This window comes from Falco rusticolus, chromosome 17 (assembly GCF_015220075.1).
Source record: "Falco rusticolus isolate bFalRus1 chromosome 17, bFalRus1.pri, whole genome shotgun sequence".
NCBI lineage: Eukaryota > Metazoa > Chordata > Aves > Falconiformes > Falconidae > Falco > Falco rusticolus.
The window spans coordinates 6516299-6534262 of NC_051203.1; the positions used below are offsets into that span (position 1 = coordinate 6516299).

General features: G+C 50.1%; 1 long non-coding RNA gene across 1 annotated transcript in view; it reads left to right on the plus strand.

The window, feature by feature from the left end:
• The window catches only part of LOC119158626, a 98978-nt gene extending 84367 nt beyond the window's left edge, over positions 1-14611 (plus strand). Inside the window, exons 2-5 of the long non-coding RNA XR_005107921.1 lie at positions 5816-5954; positions 9089-9192; positions 9398-9573; positions 10868-14611. This is a non-coding gene — a long non-coding RNA (uncharacterized LOC119158626). The remainder of the gene's footprint in view (positions 1-5815; positions 5955-9088; positions 9193-9397; positions 9574-10867) is intronic.
• The last annotated feature ends 3353 nt before the right edge of the window (positions 14612-17964 follow it).

Consider the following 17964-nt stretch of genomic DNA (forward strand, 5'->3'; position numbering starts at 1 on the left):
TTGTAGCAATTCCTTGCTGGAGGTGAAGTATCCCATTTAAACAGTTATTTTCTTTCCCTTAAACAAGGCTGCTGGGGCTCCAGGAATGTACCGTAGTAGTGACAAAATGGGATGCGCGCTTGCTGTGAGACAGGCAGGGAGCAAAGGGGTGAGGCTGTGTGGTCAGCTGAGCTCCGACTCTAAAAAGGAGATAAGGCGCAATATCTTCATGGACCGCAGCACCTAATCCCTTTTCACTTACACCAGCACAAATGAATAGCAGTCACCATGCAGAAAACAGTAATATCAATGTAGAAAAATAAGATCTGGTGGCTGCAGGCAGGTTTGCAGAGCTGGGACCGACTGCTAGGAGCGTAGCTTTTACCAAGGGGTCAACTCAAAACTAAGAAAGGATTAACTTTTTTAACAAGCTGCACATGCAAAAGCAGCCTAATTTGTGTGTGCAGCTGGATATTAAACTGGGAAGCTGAACACGCAGATGTGTAAATGGCTACAGAAGTGAGTGTTTGCATATGTAAATTTGCTGGCTGAGTATGTGTTCATTCTCTAAAACTGGGGCTTTACTGGGGCTTTAGGTCAAGATGCTTTGCAATGAAGCATTGATAACTGCTTCCTCTAAACTCTGTTTTAAAGATTAACAATAGAAGTTATTGAGGACAACACACCAGAGAACCGGTACAGCTTATGCAAATATCTCACATTGCAAATGTAGCCCCTGTCACTGAATGCACACATTAGACATAAAATTAGCGAATTAGGCATTTAGTTTCTACTTACATACATCCAAGTATACTCTATAGTCATTAATCGGGGAAAATCCTCATTGAAGCTGTATTGCTAGCTGTTGACACCCAGCAATGCTCTTGCAAAAGAGCAAAATTAGGAGATTAGTGCTGCCCCTCTTCTGTCCCTGAAACTTCTCCCAGCAGAAACATCACAGAACATGCAAAATTATTCAGAAGACACTCACACCTACAGCAGCTGTACGTTCAGTTATTAATGCCGCATCCCAGGCGCACACCTATGTATGACCAACAGGACATTGTAGCTTGAAATCAAAATTAATTAAACCTTGTTTACCATTTGGAATTAGTGAGCTAATGAATATCATACCTCTGAGGCATCCATCTTGGTCAAATACATTGTGCCTCACAGCTGTTGTTTTCGTCTAGATTAGGTTTGGTCCAGGTTTTATGAAGATGTCTACAAAGTAATAAAGCCTATGCTTATTTGACTAAAAAAAAAAAAAAATTATAAAATTTTTATTAGCTTCCGAGGAATTGGGTTTTCTACCTTTTGTCTGGCAATAAAAGTTGATTTGTTCTATACCTGCCTGATCGAGTACTTGGGTGCTGGCTATTACTTAAATCTAATGACTCTTCTTAAAAGACATTAAGGTTGTCTCCTGTGAGCAAACACACTGGTTTTGTGAAATTACATACTGATTACTCTGTTATAAATGTGGTCACACCTCTGCTATTAAATTTTACCTGCATAAACAATCCCAACACACAGACATACTGCTGTACAGTTATTTATACCCACTTTATTAAGGTTATTTTTTCAGCAATCGCACTGCTTTTAAATCTGCCATGACTTATTCAGTACCAAATGACAGAAAATTCAGTATGTCATGTGGAAGCATCGCTTTTACCCCTCTATCTCGGGCCACCTGGCTTTATTTAGTGCTGCGGGTAATGACAGAGAGCAAAAAGACAGGAGATAGCAGTCTGTCTTCCCAGATAACTTTCAGGCACTGCTTTTTTCCCATGTACATTTTCCCGGCCAGGAGGCAAGGCAGCTGCCTTCCTGCCAGATGGAAGTTTTCCTTCTTCCTTGCTCTGCAGTGATGTCCTGACATTAAGTGCAGCTCAGGGCTCCGTACGATGGGTCTGCAGCAGGCAGGGGAGCTGCCGGGGGCCCTGCTGCCACCCGGGACCGCCCTGACAGGACCCAGCATCCCGGGATCCCACCCAGGGAGCAGGAGGGATGCGTGGGCACTGCCGTCTCCCTTGCGAGCGGGTCCTGGGAGCCCGGTGCTGGTGCTGGTTGGGGACCTGCAGGGAGAGGAACTGCCCTGCGCGGGGACCCCATTTTGGCCAAGCAGCCTCTTCCCTTGAGAAGCTGTGAGGTGAAAATCACAAGCTCTAATCCTGATGAAGCACCCCAGTCAGCGTAGCGTGGGTTAAAGTGGGTTTCCCTTATTGACATGTTGCCTGTCAGAGTGAGGACACATATATTTTTTTTCTATATTTTTTTCTAATGAGCATCCCCTTCAAGCAAGTTCAGATGAGTAGTCCTGCTGTCAGCCCCACAGAGGGGCAGTGTCTTGTATAGAGGTTCGCTCCTGAGTAAGTGGTCCCTCACCAGAAAAAAGCCAGGCCCAACTCCCGATTGCAAACTCCGTGTTGCTTAGCACTTGTTGCCACGCTACAGGAGAGCCCAGGAGCCGCACGGCCATCATCCCGCAGTGGCGCGGTGTGCTGGCAGTGCATTAAGACAAACTGCCTGGATTTGGAGCGAATGGGCTGGTTTGGAAATGGCAAAGGTAGCTGAAGCGAGAGGTGCAGATAGAAATTCAGTTTTGGTGCTTCCCAGACCTGGCGGGAGCAGAAGGGGAGGAGAAGAGAGGAGAGCGCTGTGTTAGGGATGTGCTTAACCGTGGATGTGACCTTGCTTTTGCTCATCTTTTCCTTTGAGCTCCCCAATAAATCAGACACTTATCTCTGCTTATTGCTTATTTATTACTTCATTTAACCTGCAGTGACAGCAAGGGGCAGGCGACGGGGGGGCACAGCCGCCCCTTGCAGTCGCGTGTAGCTGGGTGCTGTGTGCACGCTCACGTGTGTGCGTGTCTCTGCATCACCATGAAAAATCGCAAGCGCAGTAAATGATAACAGCAAGGCCCTGCTGGGGACCTGCAGGCTCCAGCAGCCAGTGTTACTCAGCCATCTGTTCAAAGCAGTTGAACTCCTGTCCTTTTGTGCATTTCGAGCAGGCTTCACACCCTTGCAGGCACCCGGTGCTTACATCATGTACCTTGCAAAGTGGATATGGGTCTCGCTCCCAGGGGCGCCTTGTCCTCTGTACTCCCAGGTCCAGGCTGCCACCTCAGTGAGGCTGGGCTGGATCTGCAGCCTCCAGCCCTCGAGGCCAGCTGCCACATCCCATGGGCTCAGTGGAGAGCGACAAGATGCTGCTGCTGCTGCATGAGGATGCCCACAGTGGCTGTGGGTGCTTCCACAGCGCACGGCCCCACCTGCATCCTGCAGCAGAGCCACATGCCACCACCCTGCACAGTCCTCGGTACACCAGGTTTCCAAGCACCAAGTTTAATGCCATTGTACCCCCTGGGATGAGGGAGCCTGGACCCTGGCGAGACTTACCCTTCCGAGGCAGTCAGTTAAATCGGGACACGTTATTCCAGGCCATCCTGTGCCTGATCTGCGAGAGACCAGACTAGGTGACTGCAATGGCACTTTCTGGCTTTAAAATCTGTGGCTTTCCGAGTTCACTTTATGCTGGATGCAAACCTGATGAAGCACCACGGGATGTGAGGACTGGTGGATAAATGCAGCGTGGAAGCAGATGGAGGCACACTCTGTGCTGCTGTAGCTCAGGGTGGGAATACACATGTCCTTCTATTGATTTTCTGTCCAAAATGTTTCATCTGGAGTTCACAGCACTGGCTAAAATATATATCTATGTGCTCACTAAAGAGGAGAAAATACAAATCACCTCTATGCAGCGCTGTGACTCACAGGCAGGGTAATAACCAGTCCTCTGTCTCCGAGATGAAAGATTATTTGTAATCATATTAATAAGCAAACTGGAGACAAGCCTCTCCCAGCCTTAATGAAATGTCCATTGACTCCAGGCCTGACCCTGGGTTCAGCGTCCATCCGCCTGGCTCAGCCCTGCTGCTCCCCACAGCCTGCCAGGCTCCCCAGCACCTGCTTTTTCCAGCTACAGGGTGAGGATAATCCAGGTCTGAAGCATCATCGTGTATAAAACAACCAATAAGGCGTTTTCTTTCACAAATGCCCTGGAGATCTCGTGTGAGCAGTAGTGCAGACAAGCTCAGCGTGACTAAGGACCCAGACCTGCTGACCCTTGGCTTTCCTTCAGCCCGGCATGGGAACAGCGAAGGGGAAAGCCGGTGACATTCGGTGCAGCAGAGATGCCGCCTGCGGGCTGCGGAGCCGTGGATGCAGTGAGGCAGGTCTCTGCTCCTCCCTCGGGAGAGGCAGCTCTGCAGAGCTGTCATCGATTTCTGCCTGAGCTTCGCATGCTGGCCTGTCTTCCAAAACGCTTGGGGAAAAGGCAGCAAAAATTAACAGAGCGGTAGATGCTCCTGTAGCTCGAGGATGGGTTGGCTTGGCTGGTCTCTGGTGGGGTGGTCTCCTCCCTCGGTGAGCACAGCACGGCGACAATCTGGGTGAGGATGGCAGCTCGGTGCATCGGGCTCTTGGTGCCGCTCCTGCCCTCAGTGCTTGCTCTGGGCTGACCTCTCCGAGGTGATTTCTGACAGTCCCTTCAGGTCGATTCCTTCAGCGTGGGGTTTGCTGGGGGCAGCCCGGCGGCTGCTGCCTGAGTGGTGCTGGCACGATGCGCTCACACACCCGGCATCCTGGCGTCCTCTCGCTTATCGCAAAAGGCAAAGGGGAGGTGCAGTGTCAGTAGGCAGCGGGTCTGGGGGTGCCACCCCATGCTGCAAAGTGATTAAAGGCACAGGCAAACAGGGAGACGGTGGCGAAGCCGCTGCTCTGCCTCCCCCCACGCTCTGGGGCTGTTTGGGGTTTTCTCCTCCAGATGAGAAATTTATCCAAAGGCCTGTGGGAACCATCAGCAGAGGTACAAGAAACCAAACTTTCATTTAAACCCTAAAGCTTCGCTTTTATGATCATTATTATTTTAAACTCCCTTAGCTTTTCCTGCGTTCATTTCCATCCAGAATAACGAGGGCCATATTAGCAGAAGGTGATTTAATTGCAGGAACTCTCCCAAAGCAAGGAGTCTCGTTTTCTTTAATCCGGAGCGTTAGCAATTCCCCACATGCTTATGTTCATTTTAAGAATCAATAAAGCACAAACATGTCTAATTACCCTAAAATATTTTGCAAAATCAGAAGTCAGATTAGATTTTGCTTAAGCATCAAATAGAAATTTTAATGTCGGCCAGAATCAATATGTTACCCACGGGTCCTAAGATTTTCACTTACATGCTTGATCATACATTATAATGAAGGTTTGTAATAACACTAAAATCTTCTTGAACGCGTTTTCTGTATAATTTACTTTTTTTCCCCCCACACTCTGTACCACAGAGATTCAAAAATAATTACTCAGAAAAATAATGCACAGCTGCTTTTCTTGTCCTGTATTCTGAATTTACTTGCTGATGAACATCAGCCTGAAATATTTTGACTATTTAATTAAGGTCTTACTAAAAATACTTTAGCTGCATTGTAATTCTTCCAAAAAGGGGTAGGGCTGCACGGCTGTCCTTTCCGTTCTGTGCAGCGAGTGAAGCTGGGCAGGAATTATCTTCCTCCGTCCTTGAAAATCACATCAGCTGACATCAGCTTCCAGCCAACACCGTATTTCTCTAAGACCCCCCCGGTGGTGCTGCTTTGCGCGCTGGCGCCCTGGCGGGTGGCCACGGGGCACAGTCTGTGCCGAGGGGGGAGGGCCGGGGCTGGGGGTGATGATGGGGGCGAGGACGGCTCTGCCGAGCTGCTTCCTGATGCTGATTGTGCCCTGAATTAATACAGAATTCTCTTTTTCCACACTTCTCCTGCCCGCTCTTCCCCCAGGATGAACGGTGTTGTGGGTGGGCGAGGAAGTAGCTGAGGATGGTCTCTGGACAGAGCAAGCCCTGTGTCCTCAGTGTTTTGCCTTTTCCCAAGGATGGTCTCCACGGCCCTTCTCCATCCCTTGCCCCAGACACCACCGGTAAGAAGGACACAGAGACATTTTGGGCAAAGCTGCGGTGCCGGGGGGTTGGCTGCAAACAGATTAACTGAAGTTTGCCAACACCAGCCATTACCCTAATTACCCCAAGTGCCTTGGCGGCTGTGATGGGATTTCTCCTGCTCCCTTTGCTTCTGTTTCCCACACAAATGAAGAAAGAGATTAAATCCCTGAGTCGGGCTCCTGAAAACCAGACGTTTTCTCAACATGGAGCCTGGCAGGCTCAGCACCCAGCCTTGCTGCCAGCAAGGGGCTTGGGGGCCGGCGGAGGATCCTGGGGAAGCACCAGCAGTCACTGTCTGCCCTCCCAGCTCCACTGGAAGCAAAGCCATGCCCCAGAGATGTGCCAAAGGTAGAAACAAGGAGGAAAAACCCAGGGAAAGATGTAAACAGAGTGGCTGGAGTGCAAAGAGCAGGCAGGATCGATTCACCGTTGATTGAATGCTGTTCTCCAGTGGTGGCTCTGCCGTAGCTTAAGCCAGGAATCCTGCACAGGAGCAGGGTCTGCAAGCCCGCGCCCCTGCAGCATGGCAGAGGTTAGGTTTGCCAAGCGGGGAGCCAGCAGGAAAGCAGCAGCAGAAATGTGTGCACGGCGGCAAATTAAAGCAGGTGGAAAAGCTCAGGAGAGCCATGTCGGCAGCTGTGGGCAGCAGCCAGAGTCTCCTCCTCTGCCAGCAGAGATGCTGCCAGTCGGCACCAGAAGAGCTTCCCAACAAGGGGGCTGTTGGCTCACTTTCTTGAACCTCCCATCCTTACTCTTCTCGCGAATGCCCAGCGGCATGGGTGGGAAGCTTGGGTGCAAACCATCCAGCAGACCTGGCCACCTGTGTGAGCCGCCAGCCCCTCCGGAGGTGAGCCGAGAGCTGGCCAAGGGTCTGATAGCTGGGGGAGCCAGGAACCCCATCCCGCAGCAGCGGCTGGGGCTCAGAGGCTTGATCAGAGCAGCCCCTTCCCGGGAGGTTTCTTGGGATGAGATGGGGAGGACGCTGCCAAGTGTCCCAGCCTCGCAGCAGGGGGGGTCCCATGGGGGGTCCCACCCCACACAGGCAACAGAGGGGTCCCCCAGAATCTGTTCTGCGTGCTCAGGGAGATTCACCCGAATAATCAAGGTGGAAATTTCAAGCAGTTTGGCTAAATTTCTTTGAGCTTCCATTTAGATGGTGTTACTTGGAATTAAAGTAATTTTAAATTAAAGTTTTAAAAAAGTTCTAAAAAATCAAGTTAGTCCACCTTAATTCTAAACAAAAGTGTCTACAAAGGTATTTAATGCAATTTGACTAATCCATTTAAATGTTAATTCAGATTATTTTCCCGATATCCTTGTGCGCACAGGCCCTCATTAACTTCAGCAGAACTTGGCGATGGACCAAGCCCCGGAGAGGCCGTGCAGCCCGACCCGCGGGGCTGACTTAAGCAATGGAAGTCGTTTGCTGCCACCAGTGTTTAGCATTTATATTTGGCTGAGTTTGAGTTTATTTGTTCACCTGTTTCACAAGGCAAAGCAGCACAGTGAAACTCCCCACCTCAGAGCTGTGTCATACAGCGAGAAGGACCGAGCTGCTCCAAGGCACTCGCAGCAGCTTGCAGAGCACCCAGGTTTGCTGCTTCACCTTCTGCACACATCGCACCCAAGGGTTGCACCAGCCCCAAGGCATCCCCCTGCCCTGGGGTGTGCCCCAGGGCTTGCACCAAAGAGCCCAGCACACAGGCTTGGGTCTGTGCTGAAAGGAGGGCTCCGAAGTCCTGCCCCCCCAAAGGACCAGGATGTGCCAGGGCTCTGGATCCCCCCTACCACGGCAGGGAGTCAGCAGGACCCGCGGTGCAGGGGCGGTGGCTCTGCCTCTGCTGTCCCAAGGATAACCAGAGGGTTACCATCTGTGTCAGCTGAGCACCACAACTACTTAAAATAAATCCTGACTGCAATGCAGAATTGCAATATTTTCCCTTCTGTCTTAGAAAGGGGGTAGGATCAAGTAGCTACAGAGAGCGGTCTGCCAAGCATGCAGCAGTAAGCTATTATTTCTTCCAATTAAAAACCATATTAACATTTGTAGAATATTGTCATTGAGTCTGTAACATTCTCTGCTAGATACGCTTTATGTGTGAATGAGAATGTAACAGTCCTTTGCAGACAGATGGAAAATGTGGGAACAATAAAAGCTATAAGCCCCTTAGAAAACCCACCTTTGTAAATCCTATACATGCCACCGGTGGGTCCAAGCCCAGCTGTCCATGGAGTGTCCGTCCCCCAGCACAGAGGTGGAGGACAGAGGGGGCTTTCTCCCTAACCAGAAAATCCCTGCCGAGAGTTTTGCAGTCTGTGACCGTAAGTCATATGTACATCTCTGTCCTTTAGCAGGAGAGGGACGTTTGTGCTCTCCCACGCACGCCATTTGCTTCATCATGTCTAAAGATAAATTGCTGATGACCTTACTTAGGAAGCGATGAAACAGTGGCCCTGTCTGCATGAATCCCCATCTCGCCACGCACTTTCAGACCTGACCTGGCCTCAGAGCAGAGGCGGTTCCCCGGTGGTGGCAGGGAGGTCCAAGTGCCACCACCACATGTCCCTCCCACCCAGGACAGCACCCAGTGCTGCCCAACGCATAGGCTGCTCCAGCTGAAATTTTTGCACCTCAGCTGAAGTGACCCAGCTGCGACTTTCATTACTGAAGCCCGAGGACGTGAGTCAGAGGGAACTCAGCAGGCATCGCGTTTTTCACGGACCAGGCACCAGGTGAGGGCACAGGCTGCCCACGGGGGAGATGCTGGCTCCCCGCAGGGCTCTGCCCATCACAGCCCCTGTGAGGCACGCAGCACCCGAGCCTGTCCCACCCCACCGTACGGCTACAGCTCCCTTACGTAGGGAGAACACTGCTTAAGGCATGGAAGAGCTCATTGCCTTTGCAACCTGCGTATTTTTTTCCCTTGAATGCTCTGCTTGCTTCTGTTTGACATTATTAATCAGAGGACCATATGGCTCTGCTCAGTGGCTGCGATCCCTTTGGTGTCCCTCTATACGGCATGTGACATAAGAATACTAATTATTTAAATTTGATAAACTTGTTAATAAAGGACCAGTAAACTTAGTTGTGCTTGATTTAACCCTTCCTTAGATATCTTTCTTCAAGGAGGCTGAGCATGGCCAAGGGGGAGAGGAGCCTCCCTGCTCTGCCAACTGGTTTCAATGGCCAAAGGAGAAGCTGGGGCTGGAGAAGAGGTAGGATTTTAAAATATTCCTGTACTTTGGCTAAGTGTGCAAGGGCTGTCCCAGGCCTGACAGCAATCCCTCTTGGCCGGCTCTACAAAAGGGAATGCAAGGTGTCTGAAGTGGCACAGGTCTGTCCCCCCCCCGGAAGGACAATGGTTGTGTTGGGCATGGAGGAGCGTCCTGGTGCTCACCCCCTGCCCGCTTCCACTTGCAGAACCCCAAGAGGAGGAGATCGACGTACAGAGGAGCCTTTGCTGCTGCCAGCACCCCAAGCAGGAGGGCTGCAGCTCAGCCCACCGGTGGCCATGCTCAGTGGCAGCTGCACCGACACCACCGAGGGGCAATGCCAGCCCAGCGCGGGGCTCCCTTTGCTGCCAGGAATTTGCACAGGTGAGAAGGGGGGACGGGCAGCCCCAGGCACTTGATTGCAATGGGGAAATGAGAGCTGCTGCCCTGCCGTGCGAGGCCTCGGCTGTTGCGGACAGTGCAGCTCCAGCTGTGGGTCTCGGTGCCCGAGCTCTGCTCACCCGTGCTGCAGCGGCTCAGCCTGCCCACCCTCCCTAGCAGAGCTGGGGGGCTCAGCCTGTTTCTCCCCCTTGCAGCTCTCCCTCTGCCGGGAGGCTGGGTCACGCTGAGGTTAGTTACAGTGAAGCCACCCAACTGTGCCACTCCGAGGGGGACCAGACTGTGGCTGCAAGTGCTGTGAATGGTTCACTGGAAATGGTTCGGGGAGGGTAGGGGGGAAATGCCAATTTATTTCTTTCATTGTGGTTGGAAGAAGCTGGCACTGCCTGCCCTGATCCTGTGAACCCATCCATCACTGCCATTCAGTCTGAAGTTTTCTGAGCATCACTGAGAATGAACTCGCAATATGTTTTCTCCGAACAGTGCAAATGAGCCTGACAAATGGGACTCGTCACAGACTTTTCCTTCAAGGTGCTTAATTAATATTATCAAGTCTATGGGTGGGAGTCAGATTTGTCCCTGCTGATATGCCGGGGTGTGGGAAGGCTGTGATTCACACCTCCTCAGCTTTTGCTCTATGTAAGTTTGGTGCACCCTGGCTATCACCAAATGAGTTGTAACCAACTATTCCAGCCTAATGCACAAACCCATGAACTTCGAGGGCTAAAGCTGTAGTCACGAGTGTTTTCTGTCATCACCCTCAATATCATTCCCAGAAAAAAATGGAAGCGGTCACATCAAGAGAGCCTTTGCCTCTCTGTCCTTGGACTTGCCAAGCCCTTACAGCTTAAGAGATAACTAAATGTTGCGCTGGTTTTCTGTAAAGTGTAAATGACCCTCATTTCCACAACCTCCTTCCTCTTAATTGCTTCATTCTTTTCCAACCTCTCAGCCTGTTAAACCCAATGGGTTTGCTCTGTACATCACAAGCTGTTCCTGTTCTTGAAAAGATACAGTTAAATGTCTTCTGCTGCTTTTGTATTGGAAATTTATGCAAAATTTATAAACAAAAAAGTCCAGAGCAGAAATCTCACTTTTTTCTTCTAAAAATATTCAGAACAGGACTTGTGGAACATCAGGAATAATGATTTAATCCAGCTAGATTTCAACAGCAAGGAGAAAAAAAGAACCTCTTGAGAACGGCATATTGAGAAATGACTACATTAAATATAAAAAAGAGTGTGTAAAACTTCCTAACTTATTAAATTTCCTGCCACAGATCTATTAAACGGGATGTAATGAAGCCACTGAATCCTCACAACTTCCTTGCAAACCCCTCCTCTCAAATGAAGCCACCGGGAAGGTGTCCGCTGCTGTCCCCGTGTCCCCATGGTGGCTGGGGCTGGTGGCCGGAGGAGGGTGAGGACCGGGTGAGTTTCCAAGCAGGGATGCAGGCAGCAGGTAAAGGTGACCCACACACAGGGTATCGCTGTGAAGCCACCCCGGCCAGCCACGGAGCAGCTACACTGCCCTGAGGGGAGACACGCGGGACGCTGTTCCGGACGAGGAATGCGCTTAGACACCAGCTCCGCTTTTGGGCCAGCACACAGGACTGGGCCAGCACACAGGACTGGGCCAGCACACAGGACTGGGCCAGCACACCAGCCCACCAGGGAGCAATGAGCCTCCTCCACGGTGCTGCTGCCAGCGTTAAGGCACTAACTGCCCTGCTGTCACGGCGGGGCTTTGGCGCACGGTGTCAATACCCACTCTGCGGAGTGAGGGCTCCAGCCTCTGTGACCCCAGCATCTCCTCTCCCCGCACCGAACCCCACCTGCTTCTCCAGCCCCTGAAGCTCTTTGCAGTGTTCAGGGTTTCTCACCTGCCTTGCTACAGGCTGCGTTTCAGCAAAGGATGGATGCCTTGGCATTAGTCAGAGCCCCTTACCAATGTCCGTGACACCAGATTAACTTATGGCAGAGAAGGGGAGCCCAGCTAGTGATATCATTCCAACCAAGAGGAAAGCCTGGAAAACTGGAGCACTAGGAAAACTTATTAATCTGCTTTGGTTTGGTTTTTAAATTTTCTTGGCTTTTTACAGTCTTTGTGGTGATCTAGTACGTATTTCTGAACCCGACCAGGCTGTGCCGCACCACACATCCCTAGAAACACTCTGCTGGCACCTTGGTGTTAGTTATCGGTAAGAAATGTGCAGGGACATCGCTCCTTGATGCTCTGGGCTTCACTGCAAGGACCCCCAGGAGAGAGTTTCCCTGGAAGAGGCTGCAAGGGCCAGGCTGGGAGCTGAAACCAAATGCCTCCAGAGCTGGAGCATCACCAGGGAGCCGGGCCAAGAGCCATCCTGCACAGTGCAGCCCCTGCCGCTGTTTGCCATCCTTCTGCAGAGCAGGCTGCCTTGTCAACATTCCTGGCAGGTGCCGGGTTATTTATAGCCAGTTCGTTTTCATTTTCCTCATAGCAGGGATGAGATCCGACACAGAGATTTCACTCCTGGGGGAATCTGTCTCATTTCCACCACGGGAGAGCTCAGCACCTCCTGCAAATGAATGACTTACTGAGACATGAGCCCACAGAAGCGGCACAGGGACACGCTTCTTATCGAGGATTCATGTCATTTCAGTGCCTGCTACTCCTCCCTGGTTTGTGCTGCTGTGCACACAGTGTTCCAGCTGTGCCAGATGTAGTGGTGGCACAGCTACTCTCGTCCCCTCAACCACTCGGGATGTGCTGCTGCCAGATGCTGACCAAATGTGTTGCTCTGTGAGCATCTTGCATGCCCACCCAGAAAATGGCTCGGTGAGGATTTGGAGGTTGTTTTCATGTTTTTAGTGGCTCCCGTGAGGCAACCCAGACTGGGGCACCGAGCGCCTCAAGCCATCTGGCTTCCGGGCAGATTTGCTGCCCTGGCCCAAGCATTGCTCAAAGCCAGGCACTGGTGCAGGGGCAGGCAGCCAGGGAAGGAAAGAAGCTTTCAGCTGCCCCTGCTTCCCTCTACCACAGAGCCCTACGTGTGCCTCACAGGGGTTTGCTTCCCTCATCCTTTGGCCAGGGCACAAAGACTCTGAAGGCCAGCAAAGTGAAATGACAGGTATGTTTGTCCCAGCTGCAAGGGAATGTAATGGAAAAGTTCAGTTGGAAGAGACCTACATGGATCATCTAACCCAGCTGCCTGGCAGTGCTAGGTGATGCTAAGGTGATGCTCTTAGAAAACGTGACCCAGACCAGCCATGCTCCAGCACTGCAAAGTGACGCTTTTTAAGAAGGAACCCATGTTTCTGCTGCCCGGCCCTTGCTGGCACTGGGTGGCACTTGGCACCGGTGTGAAAGGCAACACGCCAGGTGAGGACGGCGAGTGGGAGCTGCCAGCTCAGCAGTGAGGTGATGGCTGTCTCTGGCCACAGAGATGTCCTTGAGGCCGTTCCTCCCTGCTAGCAAGAAAAGAGCAGAAAAAAACCTCGCACCAACACAAACCATGTTTAAAACTAGGACTTCTTTAAAGACAAAGATCCACTGTGCACTTGCAATTTATGAATTGCTGTTTATATCTAATGTTACCTTAAGTGCTCTATCTGCTATATTTAGCTCACACGACGACTGGAAGATGCCCCACAACAGCAGCACCCAATTCAAACCCACAGCGTTTCCAGGACTGCACACGCACTCCCACGGCACGTTGCTCACTGGGAGCTGGGCACAAACCCGGCAGCATGAAGCCAGGCCCCCAAACCTGGGCGCCCCCGTGCCCTGTGCATGGTGGTGTCACGAGAGGGCTCGGGGCCACGGGCACACCAAAATACTCTCCAGCACAAATCACCTGCGGGGATGATTTCTCTGCCGCTCACCAGGCAGAGTTGGTGCTGCCCAAGCCCTGGGGGGGGCACAGTGCCCTGCACCCTCACCAGTACCTCAGTCATTCAGCTCCTCTACAATTACTATTAATGTGTTAATTAAAATGCATTATTTACCTAAAATATACCAGTAATGGCTTATTAATTATATATAATGTCTCTCAATGGCTAATTACTTTATACCGTGTCCAAAGTGGTGAAGGTGTTTTTCAAATATTAAAAAGTCTGATTCCTGATTTTATCCCAGTGACCTTGGAGGTTTTGAAAGTCTAATGCCAATATAGGTAAAACATGCAGAAATAGGAGTGGGGCTCCAGAAAAGCGAGTTAAATCCTTTGTAACTAGAAGACTCTGCAAAATGAAATGCCAGTGATCGATTATGTACGCTTTGAAATGTTGCAATTTTGCAACATCAGAGAGAGGTGAAACCCCACAGTCCCCATCTGCCTTCCCTGCCTCTGACCCCCAAGTGATCATGACCAAAAAACACATGCCATGGGCCCGATCCTGCCCAGACTCTGTGCAGGCAGATGCCCGGGCATGGGCAGAGCTGGCTGCAGGAACCATGGCTGTGTCAGGCACCAGCACAGCCCAGTGTATCTTATGTAGACCAGTGGTCACAGGCTTGTGCCCTGCTGAAGACGTCACCTTCCCGCAGCCACTCAAGGGATGTCTTGAGCAGAGAGCCTCAGACTTCAGCGATCTTCATCTGGAACCTGAGCAGTGCCATGAACAGATCCCGCCTGGGAAATACAGGAGGATTTGGGAGTTGCAGGATTTTTTTCCTTTACAGCAGAGTATTACTTGAGGCCAGTTTTTATACACGAGAAGATTCAGACAGGCACCTAATGGAGTTTTCAGCACTGCCTGACTCGCATTGATTTCACGCCTATCTACACCTTTCAGGGCTTAAACACACAGAAGAATCTGGCCGGAGGATCTCTGTTGCAGCATATTTTGGCAGGACTTTCACTCAAGATGTCGGGCCAAATCCTCAGCTAACATAAATCACTGACACAAGTGGAACTATGCTGATTTGCACCAGTCACAGACGTTAAATTAAAATTTAATTGAAAACTTAAGCTGTCATTAATTTTCAATGAATGGCTTTTGCAAGAATGCAGCCAGATCTCCACCAGTTCAGTCTCCTGTGTGGCCGCCTCTAACAAAGGAATAAAGAAATGCTTATTACAGCAGCCATGTCTGATGTATTCTGATCCTCTTTCTTTACCTTTCCCTTCAGTACTGTCTGCCAGCACAGACTGTGTGATCCTTTTTATCAGGAGATCAGTTATTTCCATGCAAATCTCATTAGTTATCGTCACCCTCTCCTCCAGTGTAATTGACTTTCTGGGACTTTGGCTATATCATGGCTTCCCCAGCTCCGGCTTCTATTATGTTGCATCTTCTATTAAGTGTTGCCCTAGAAATGAAAGTAAAAAGCAAGAATTTACAAGATAGGGTGTGCGTATGTCTGCATGCGTGCATATGCCTGTATATGCAGGGACATACACACAAATATTTATGTATATACCAGCATATTTGCTTTACCAGTATAACAAACTGGTTTTGACCATGGACAAGGGATTCCCACATACTGCTTGTAGCATGTAAATATTTCACTTGGATTTCTTTTGGAAATAGCTTGCAGTTCAGAAGAAATCCTGTCTACAAGTAATATAACAGCCACACCTGCTTGTCAAGATGACTCACTGTGTAAATCAGGTTATGTGTCTGGGACTCACAGTATCAGCACAAGGTACTTTTCTTCCATAGATATAGGATTGCCCGACTTTTAAAATAAAAAGCAATCACACCATATAAGATACCCCACACCAAACAATGGCAGAATATGGAGGATCATTATTAATTGGTTTTGATTTAAACCAGCTGCCAAGCATGAGGGGAGGGCTGAGGGCTTTAGTGCCAGCAGCAGCACTTGGGGAGCAGGGGCTGGTCTTGGGAGCAGTGGAGCTTGGCTGGACTCTAAGCTGATTTGGCCAGCAAAAAAGTAAGTTCAAAAGCTTTTAAAGAAAGATTTACCTTGAATCTTTATCTGTGCTGAAAGTATGAAGAAACTTTTCTGTGGTTCTTAAGTCTTAGAAAATTGTTTCATCTGTGTCTATGCCTCTTCTGCATTTCTGGGCTAAGAATATGTTAGGGAGCCGGTTTGCTAGCAGGAGCGTTCATGGAAACAGGTTATTTTATGAGCGAGGATGATCTGCAAGCGGTTGCACATGTGGGTAACTTCACCCAGTCTCACAGAATTACTCTTCTGAGTAATTTACTTGCATAAGTAAGAAAATGCAGTTGTAAGGGATAGGCTCATCCCAAAGAGAAAAGGCATGTGTTGCAAAATAGTACTGGTTCCAATGTAAAGCTTGAAGAGTGAGCAGTTAAGTAACGGCATACAAGTTATGGAAAAGGCTCAGACCTTGAGATAATTTTTTTTTAAAAAAGCGTTAGAGGGAAGCACTGGCCGCTGGCAGGCAGCCTCTGAAGAGAAAACTTCAGGCTTCAGGTTATCTGCTGCCAGCCACCCCTGCTCCACTCGGCAGCACCGCCCTCCCAGCAGCATCCCAGTTCCTGGTACCCAGCTCCTGCCACCCCGCTGCAGCAAAGCTATCTGGAGCATGAAGTACCAGGGAGTGTAGAATGATTGATGTAATGAGTGATCTAATTTCCTGATCGGTTAATCCCAAATTAAAATCCTTGTGGTAAGATTTAGGTCTTTGCGTAGCATGAAGCCGTAGCTTAAAGAAGGGCCCTTCTTATAATGAAGTGACTCCCATTAGCGGGGGACGGCAGCGCGCAGTATCCCTCATTAAGCAGTACCACTGCTCCTGCAAATGAAGAAAAATCCTTTAGACAGGGTGTAATCGGGCATGGAGAGGAGACACACAGCAAAGGCGCCAAAGTTAACATGACTTCAGAGAGATACAATCCCATGCAGCAGCAGCAGCAGTGCGCTGAAACTGTGCTGATGAGGCTTTAAAATAACACAGAGATAAATTCATGCTGAAATTTTCATAGATGGGAAGTATGTCTCACCCCCAAAGTCTGTGTAGGACTAACTTAATGTTAGTATAAGCTTCAGAGAAAGATAGATGTTGGGAGGCAGAGGTCATGGGGAAGAGCTCGGAGATACAAACTGTGAGGATAATTGAAGGAGGAGGAGGGGAAGCCAACAGCCGGCTCCAATGTGATGCTGTGGGCACAGGAGGTGTTTGCACTGGTCCTGCTGAGGTGGGCTGGGTGGATGGAGGGGAGGAATTGGCAGGGATGTCCCCAGCCCGCTAACGGGAGGGCCTTAGGATTCGAGGGATATGGGGAAATGAGGTTCCCCTATTTTATCAGCTTGTAAAATGTGCTGAATTGTTTAGTTATCAATGTGTTGGTTCCTCTGGAATGGCTTTCCAACAGCTGCATTTACAAATAGCAGGCCTGGTCTCTGTTGTACGGTTTTGTTAGGTGTTGGCCCAGGAAGGCAGATTTTCAAGATGCTCTAGAGATGGTGCAGTGGTGGGGAGCCAGAGGAGGGGCTGTGGTTAGCAGGCAGCCAGCAACACCCTGTTAGAGGGTCATTGTCCGCTGAGAGCCCAGCCTAAACCCGTCCTGTGTGCTGGTCCGGTGAAGTTTTCCAATGTGCAATGTGTGAGAGCGGACCCTCTGCCCCAGCAGCTGCCCGTGGGGTGCTCTGGCGGTGGGTGAGATGGGGAGGCTTTTCCAGCGGGTTTGTTTTCAATTCCACCCTCGGCCGTTTAAAGCTATCAAGCAAACAAACTAGCACCTGCAGCCAAGTATTAATTCTGCAGCTTAGCTGTGAACTTCAGACACTTGTCTTGTGACTTCCACTAGGAAAATGCCGGAGGGAGTGTAACCTTTTGCAAGTGTGGGTTGTCTCAAAACATGACTCTGCTTCCTCTTTTACCCTTCAGGCGTGTCCTGCAGCACGGTACCTGCTGCTTTCCATCACCTGGGGCTGGACCGCTCTGGGCGAGGAGCTGCTCAGCAGATCCTGGCAATGGGGCCCAAAGGTGGCCTCAGACACTGAATCTAATTGTTCGTAAAAGGGGGTTTCTGTCAACAACATGAGTGGTGTGGTTTGGGGGATGAAGGTGCAGTCGCAGCAGCCACTGGCGTTGCCTCTGCCCTGGACTTTGCCAGGGGAGATGGGGCATCCCAAGGGCTTGGGGAGATAACGCAAAAGTTCTGGATAATTAGAAAGTGTGTGAGAATTGAAAATTACACTAGGGCAACCTCTCTGCTTGTTCTCTTTAATATTAGAATTGCTTGAAGTGAATCATTTATAATGAGACTTCTCCTGTTGCCGAATTTTAGGTATCTTTGACGAAATTTGCTGTAGATTGTGCCTGGGCTGCTGTAGTGGTGTGTTCATTTCCAGCAGGAATGGCTTGTCTAATTGTATGGTGATTTGAATCTCACCCTTCCCCACACAGACATCTCTCTCTCTCTTTGTCTTCACTCCTGTTCCCACACCCCTTTG